Genomic DNA, 8,353 nt, shown 5'->3' on the forward strand with positions numbered 1-8,353 from the left:
TCCGGCCGCGAAGCTCTCCACATCCCCGTAAGGTGCCTGGCGGTGGTCTCGTGCTGACGATGCCCTCCCGGTGAGCGCATATTTCCCCCCTCATTTTTTAAGAGATTCAATACATACAAGCATTTGTCTCGCAAACCAGATTTGTTTCAAGGGAATTTTCCACGTCTCAATAATTTCTCTCGTCGTATTCGAGTGCTGATTGCCGTGTTATAGTTTGTTAACGAAGCTTCCCCTCAAGTATAAATATTGTAAGGCAGTTTGTCGTGTGCGTATCATGGCCACGCATGCTTATATCGCCTTTCCGTTTCTCTACCACGGTTGCGCTTTAAAACCACGGCGCTGCAAGTTTGCTTTCCTTTCCTTCCCTCTTCTCTGCCCTTAAACTGGCTCTCTTAACTACTACACGCAGAGGCAAGAAACAGCGCGCGCTTTAGATCCTATAGATGAGATGAATATTTACAATTATTATTAGGGTTATAATTATATACGAGTGCTGATTGCCGTGTTATAGTTTGTTAATGAAACTACCCCTCAAGTCTAAATATTGTAAGGCAGTTTGTCGGGTGCGTATCATGGCCACGCATGCTTATATCGCCTTTCCGTTTCTCTACCACGGTTGCGCTTTAAAACCACGGCGCTGCAAGTTTGCTTTCCTTTCCTTCCCTCTTCTCCGCCCTTAAACTGGCTCTCTTAACTACTACACGCAGAGACAAGAAACAGTGCGCGCTTTAGATCCTATAGATCCTCTGGCTCCTCTGGCGGCCATTTTTCCAAGAAATTATGCCTTCCAACCACTCAGAATCGACTGCCGCGGACATCGACTGTCGCGGACAACACCAGTCCCTTTCCACATAAGTATGAGGCTCGGAGCAGGAGCTATGGCGCTTGAAAGTAACCGCTGGCTTGACGAACCAACCGACTGAGCTACCTTTCCGGGCAACATTGAAGGATCACGAGTTCAAATCACAAGTTATGTTCCTTTTTTCTCCCCCTTTTTTTTCTCTCTTTTTAATGTCTTTTCCTTCATTTTATCACTGTACGGAAACCCTCCTAAAAAAAAAAATTATATATCCTCAATTATGTGTGGCCACACATGTGCAGGTCATAAATACCAGGTTCTCTAGGCGAGTGCCATCCATGCGGTATAACCGAGCTCAGATTGGCCCACCTTGACTGATCAAATTGGGCACCACTGTAGGTTAAATGAGGCGTACAACTCCTGCGGGACCCGCCGTGGTTGCTCAGTGGTCATGGTGTTAGACTGCTGAGCACGAGGTTGCGGGATCGGACCCCGGCCACGGCGGCCGCATTTCGATGGGGGCGAAATGCGAAAACACCCGTGTACTTAGAATTTGGTGCACGTTAAAGAACCCCAGGTGGTCGAAATTTTCGGAGTCCTCCACTAAGGCATGCATAATCAGAAAGTGGTTTTGTCACGCAAAACCCCGTAATCCAATTTTTAATTTAACTCCTGCGGGGACGGTAGAGTATCCGTCTCCAGTGCAAAAGGACCGTGATTCAAATCCCGGTGCAGCGCAATTCTCCACCGGAGAATACAAAAAAAAAAAACGTGTGTTGAGAAAATTGCACAAACAGGCCTGGAGTGCGGCCTGATCCCGGTGACCAGAACCGGTAACGCACTCTCTCACCAGAGCAGGATTGGCCACCCTGGTGCAGTACTGGGCCACAACCTCCTATATGAATACAACAATCAAACCCCGGCCCTCAGTCCCCAGCAGCCACGAACCAACTGACCACGGCAGCGGTCAGATCTGTGACGCTGCAGAGGGTGCTAAGAATACCTGGCTCCGGACAGGCCGCCATTGGAATCTGAACCTGGCAACGTTTAACGTTAGAACGCTATCTAGCGAGGCGAGTCTAGCAGTGTTATTGGAGGAATTAGAGGGTAGTAAATGGGATATAATAGGGCTCAGTGAGGTTAGGAGGACAAAAGAAGCATATACAGTGCTAAAAAGCGGGCATGTACTGTGTTACCGGGGCTTAGCAGACAGACGAGAACTAGGAGTCGGATTCCTGATTAATAAGGAAATAGCTGGTAACATACAGGAATTCTATAGCATTAACGAGAGGGTGGCAGGTCTTGTTGTGAAGCTTAATAAGAGGTACAAATTGAAGGTGGTACAAGTCTATGCCCCTACATGCAGTCATGATGACCAGGAAGTCGAAAGGTTTTATGAAGACGTGGAATCGGCGATGGGTAAAGTCAAAACAAAATACACTATACTGATGGGCGACTTCAATGCCAGGGTAGGCAAGAAGCAGGCTGGAGACAAGTCAGTGGGGGAATATGGCATAGGCTCTAAAAATAGCAGGGGACAATTATTAGTAGAGTTTGCAGAACAGAATAATATGCGGATAATGAACACCTTTTTCTGCAAGCGGGTTAGTCGAAAGTGGACATGGAGGAGCCCGAATGGTGAGACTAGAAATGAAATCGACTTCATACTCTGCGCGAACCCTAGCATCATACAAGATGTAGACGTGCTCGGCAAGGTACGCTGCAGTGACCATAGAATGGTAAGAACTCGAATTAGCCTAGACTTGAGGAGGGAACGGAAGAAACTGGTACACAAGAAGCCAATCAATGAGTTAGCAGTAAGGGGGAAACTAGAGGAATTCCGGATCAAGCTACAGAACAGGTACTCTGCTTTAACTCAGGAAGAGGACCTTAGTGTTGCAGCAATGAACGACAATCTCATGGGCATCATTAAGGAGTGCGCAATAGAAGTCGGTGGTAACGCCGTTATACAGGAAACCAGTAAGCTATCGCAGGAGACGAAAGATCTGATCAAGAAACGCCAATGTATGAAAGCCTCTAACCCTACAGCTAGAATAGAACTGGCAGAACTTTCTAAGTTAATCAACAAGCATAAGACAGCGGACATCAGAAACTATAATATGGATAGAATTGAACAGGCTCTCAGGAACGGAGGAAGCCTAAAAACAGTGAAGAAGAAACTAGGAATAGGCAAGAATCAGACGTGTGCGTTAAGAGACAAAGCCGGCAATATCGTTACTAATATGGATGAGATAGTTCAAGTGGCTGAGGAGTTCTATAGAGATTTATACAGTACCAGTGGTACCCACGACGATAGTGGAAGAGAGAATAGCCTAGAGGAATTCGAAATCCCACAGGTAACGCCAGAAGAAGTAAAGAAAGCCTTAGGAGCTATGCAAAGGGGGAAGGCAGCCGGGGAGGATCAGATAACAGCAGATTTGTTGAAAGATGGTGGTCAGATTGTTCTAGAGAAACTGGCCACCCTGTATACGCAATGCCTCATAACCTCGAGCGTACCGGAATCTTGGAAGAACGCTAACATAATCCTAATCCATAAGAAAGGGGACGCCAAAGACTTGAAAAATTATAGACCGATCAGCTTACTGTCCGTTGCCTACAAAGTATTTACTAAGGTAATCGCAAATAGAATCAGGAACACCTTAGACTTCTGTCAACCAAAGGACCAGGCAGGATTCTGTAAAGGCTACTCAACAATAGACCATATTCACACTGTCAGTCAAGTGATAGAGAAATGTGCAGAATATAACCAACCCTTATATATAGCTTTCATTGATTACGAGAAAGCGTTTGATTCAGTCGAAACCTCAGCAGTCATGGAGGCATTACGGAATCAGGGTGTAGATGAGCCATATGTAAAAATACTGGAAGATATCTATAGCGGCTCCACAGCCACCGTAGTCCTCCACAAAGAAAGTAACAAAATCCCTATAAAGAAAGGAGTCAGACAGGGAGATACGATATCTCCAATGCTATTCACAGCATGTTTACAGGAGGTATTCAGAGGCCTGGAGTGGGAAGAATTGGGGATAAAAGTTGATGGAGAATACCTTAGTAACTTGCGATTCGCTGATGATATTGCCTTGCTTAGTAACTCAGGAGACCAACTGCAATGCATGCTCACTGACCTGGAGAGGCAAAGCAGAAGGGTGGGTCTGAAAATTAATTTGCAGAAAACTAAAGTATTGTTTAACAGTCTCGGAAGAGAACAGCAGTTTACGATAGGTAGCGAAGCACTGGAAGTGGTAAGGGAATACATCTACTTAGGGCAGGTAGTGACCACGGATCCGGATCATGAGACTGAAATAACCAGAAGAATAAGAATGGGCTGGGGTGCGTTTGGCAGGCATTCTCAAATCATGAACAGCAGGTTGCCACTATCCCTCAAAAGGAAAGTGTATAACAGCTGTGTGTTACCAGTACTCACATATGGGGCAGAAACCTGGAGGCTTACGAAAAGGGTTCTGCTGAAATTGAGGACGACGCAACGAGCTATGGAAAGAAGAATGATGGGTGTAACGTTAAGGGATAAGAAAAGAGCAGATTGGGTGAGGCAACAAACGCGGGTAAACGACATCTTAGTTGAAATCAAGAAAAAGAAATGGGCATGGGCAGGACATGTAATGAGGAGGGAAGATAACCGATGGTCATTAAGGGTTACGGACTGGATTCCAAGGGAAGGGACGCGTAGCAGGGGGCGGCAGAAAGTTAGGTGGGCGGATGAAATTAAGACGTTTGCAGGGACAACATGGCCACAATTAGTACATGACCGGGGTAGTTGGAGAAGTATGGGAGAGGCCTTTGCCCTGCAGTGGGCGTAACTAGGCTGATGATGATGATGATGATGATGATGACATATTTACATGTGTAATACTGCTGCTGCAATTGAATTTCGAGAGTAAGTATGTTTTGCATTTTTGTGTAATCTTACTTCAGTTCAATGTTCTGCATTGCTGCTGTGCCCTCGAGCCGGATGACATGGCCTTGTTAGGCATTCTTATTTTGTCATTAAACGTATAGCCATACCTTGGAAGACAATTTTGTAAATTGCCTTGAGTAAACAAAGAAAGAAAGATGCATGTAAACGTAGTGGGAATACTCGATCCTCGATTTAGGTTTGACAACAGTGTACTCATCGTTGCCAATTAATGCAACTTGAGCTTTAAAGCTGTGTTTCGATCTGGGCACAAGTTTACCCAAGAAAGAGATGAAGTTATAGATATGACAGCAGGTTAAGGAAGTTGGTAGAGATTCATGTTAGATAAAAGTTGAGCATGCAGACACAAGGAGAGAGAAACAAACAACACAAACTCGTCTGCATTGCCCGTTTCTTTCCTACATCCACGTCTGCATGCCTACTTTTCCCCAAGAAAAGCTCTTGCACTTATGGTAGTATTTATTTTTTTAGTCACAACAATGTGACATCTGTTGGAAGTGCTCCTTTGATGTATACTGAACAGCACCGATGGGCTGTGAATACACCACTAAATTTAAGTCACCCCGAAACAGCAAGCTATAGCAGCAGGCTAGAAATATTAAAGCAGGAGTATGGGTCCCTACCTGAAAGGACCAGGAAGAGTCAACAGTCACGACAACAGCTCCACCATTACCTGGAACGGTCATGCTGTGACAACCCAGAAAGCCAGTATTGATTGTGCGTGGAAAATTGTCTCCCAGCCACCTTGAACACCTTGAAACCCAAGCAAGATGTTCAAAAGAGTCTCAACCTTCAACTAGAATTTCGAAAAAGACAAGCTGCACAACGTGAAGCATTTCTTCCCGGAAGACGCCACCAGGACTTGGTTCAAGAGTCGGGAGTCGACCCTAACAATGTTGGACTCATTCTGCACCAGCTTCCTAAAGACCTTCATGAGTGTTGTCTGAAGAGAAAGTGTCAAAGTTCCACTGAAAGTCTGAGCACAGATACCTAATGAGAGCAATGCAATATCTATGGAAAAGGGTATTGGCCACAAATCTGGGCCGTATTCCCAAAAAGTTCTTATGCTAGAGCTAGTTGCAAGAGAAAATTTCAGCCAATGCCATTTCAGCCAATGCTGATGTGGGACATATCATTTGTGAACGCGGCTGGAAAATGCAAAGAGCGGTTGCAAACAAAAAGCTTTGTGAATTCGGCTCCTGGTGGTTAAAGGGAGGATGGGAGATAATACAGGGAAAGTGAGGTAGGGCATGGTAGAAATTCTGCAAAAAAGTGTTGAGTCAGACTACTTTTAGAATGATTATTTTAAAAGAAAATGTATGATATACAGAAAAGACAGCCAACTTGAAAGTATCAAACTAATTTCAAGAATAATCAGCATTTGTGCGAGATGCTATTATTAATTCATGAAATTAACATTGTATTCTCTTTGCATTGCAGAAATATTCACATATGGCTATGCAGATGTTCCTGTATCTAGAGTTTACTGCAGCAGCCTCGAAGGAGAGCATATTTTGAGAATTTTCAGGAATAACTAACTGCCTAATTGAATATGCCTAATTAATATACCTAGTCAAATTATAAATATTATTAAATGCTTAAATGAAACTTATTTTCTCTGGTTTGTAAATTAATGGTAGGCTAAGAAGAAACGGTCAAATTTAAGGTTCGTTGCAGATATATGGCGCAGAAGCGATGACATAGATAAAAACCTAATGGTAGAATACGGCAGCACAAATTTGTGAAAGAGATTTTCAATTTACACATGATACATCCCATGTAGAAAAGCAAATGCCAAAGATAGTGAATGAATTTATGGGAACTGCCAGTTTTTCTTATCTCCAAAAAGAAAATTTTTTAGACCTAGTCATGTTGGCATAGGCAAAAGTCAACAGAACTGATCCATCTAAGAAGATGAGTGCGAGTGCTGGCCATTTCATTTAAAAAAACAAGTCACAGTGACTTGGCACCCACCGCAATTGAACCAGACTTGTGTTTGAAGGCATTAATGACCCAAATGTATTAAAACGGTAGCTGATTCGGTTGACTGCACCCAAGTCACGTTAGTCGCAATAGAATTTGCAGTATCCTTGATATTTATAAATCCACTTTGTTTTGAAATAAACTTGCATGCTTTAAGGCATTGAGTAGAATAGAATGCTCTACACTGTCGTATTGTTTTAGCTAAACCAAAGGTCACCAAAGCCACATACTGCTGCCTGTGTCAAGCAAACTTAATGCACCCCTCCAGACAGACGTGTGTGCAACATATTGCGTATTCGTATCTTAAAAGTGTTTTCAAGTGCCGAAGCTTTTAAGGAAGCTGTGATGGCCTGGTCTGCAGGCTAAGCTATATATATATATATATATGAATGATTAATTAGCATTTTACGTGCCAAAACAACAATCTGATTATGAGGCATGCCGTAGTGGGTGACTACGGAATAATTTTTGACCACCTGGGGTTCTTTAACATGCACCTAAATTAAAGTACATGGGTGTTTTCACACTCTGCCCCTGTCGAAATGTGGCCACTGTGGCCAGGACTCGATCCTGCGACCTTGTGCTTAGCAGCCCAACACCATAGCCACTAACACTTTCAGGGTTAATTCTAGTAGCTAAACATAAATACCCCAGAAAGTGGATGGGAAAACAGCACCGCAGTAGCTCAATGGCTAAGAGTATCATACACATAATGCGAAGACGTGGATTCGTATCCCACCTGCGGCCAGTTGTTTCTACATTATCATTTCTTTAATTCAATTAGTAAGTACAAGTAATTTAAGCTATGGTGTCCTTAGTACCTTTGTTGGCTTCTCAAGACACGACTATATCTATGCATACCATATAAGGGGAGTATTTAATTGACAGTAAACGGCTAGCACTTGGCTAGTGAACACTGCATAGGGCATACAGATTAGTTTTAGCAGCCCTTTCAGTCCAACAGGAGGCTCTGACTCAGCCCCACTACAACGTCTTTGTCTTAACCACTGTTCATGACAATATACTTTAGATATTCTTTTTTTAAGGTCGCTGCAGATGCTACGAGGTTTGCCCTGCAGCCTCTCGTAGTTTCTTCAGGTGGATATATGCCTATAACTTTCACTAGGTTGTATTTAAAACTAACGCCATATTTTTTTCAAAAGTCGGTGTTCTTACTGGGGCAGGTAGGTAAATTATCAAATACCCTTCCTATGTATCCTGAACTTGCATAATCTTTTTTGCCTTTTTGTGCTGCTCAAAAGTATGTTCAAGTCTGTAAAGAAAAGAAAAATGTGCCGGATTTTCTGTAATTCCTCTAAGGTTATGCAAATGAACATAAACCAGTTCAAGCCAGCTCTTTCCTAACTTCTGAAGTTGAACTGGGGCCAAAACGTTTTTGCTGAACTACAACAAAAAAAGTAATTCCAACACTTTAGTATGCAGACTGCAACAGACACAATCAAACAAGTACTGCACCACAAAACACACACAAAATAATACTTCACAAAGTCACGTAAGAGTATCCTTTTCAAATTCCAAAGCTCTGGCCAAGACAAGCAGGTGCATCTTGAATGATAATGAGCATATGACCTCAAAAGTACACGCACGGCAATAAC

Source organism: Dermacentor variabilis, chromosome 4 (assembly GCF_050947875.1).
Source record: "Dermacentor variabilis isolate Ectoservices chromosome 4, ASM5094787v1, whole genome shotgun sequence".
Lineage (NCBI taxonomy): Eukaryota > Metazoa > Arthropoda > Arachnida > Ixodida > Ixodidae > Dermacentor > Dermacentor variabilis.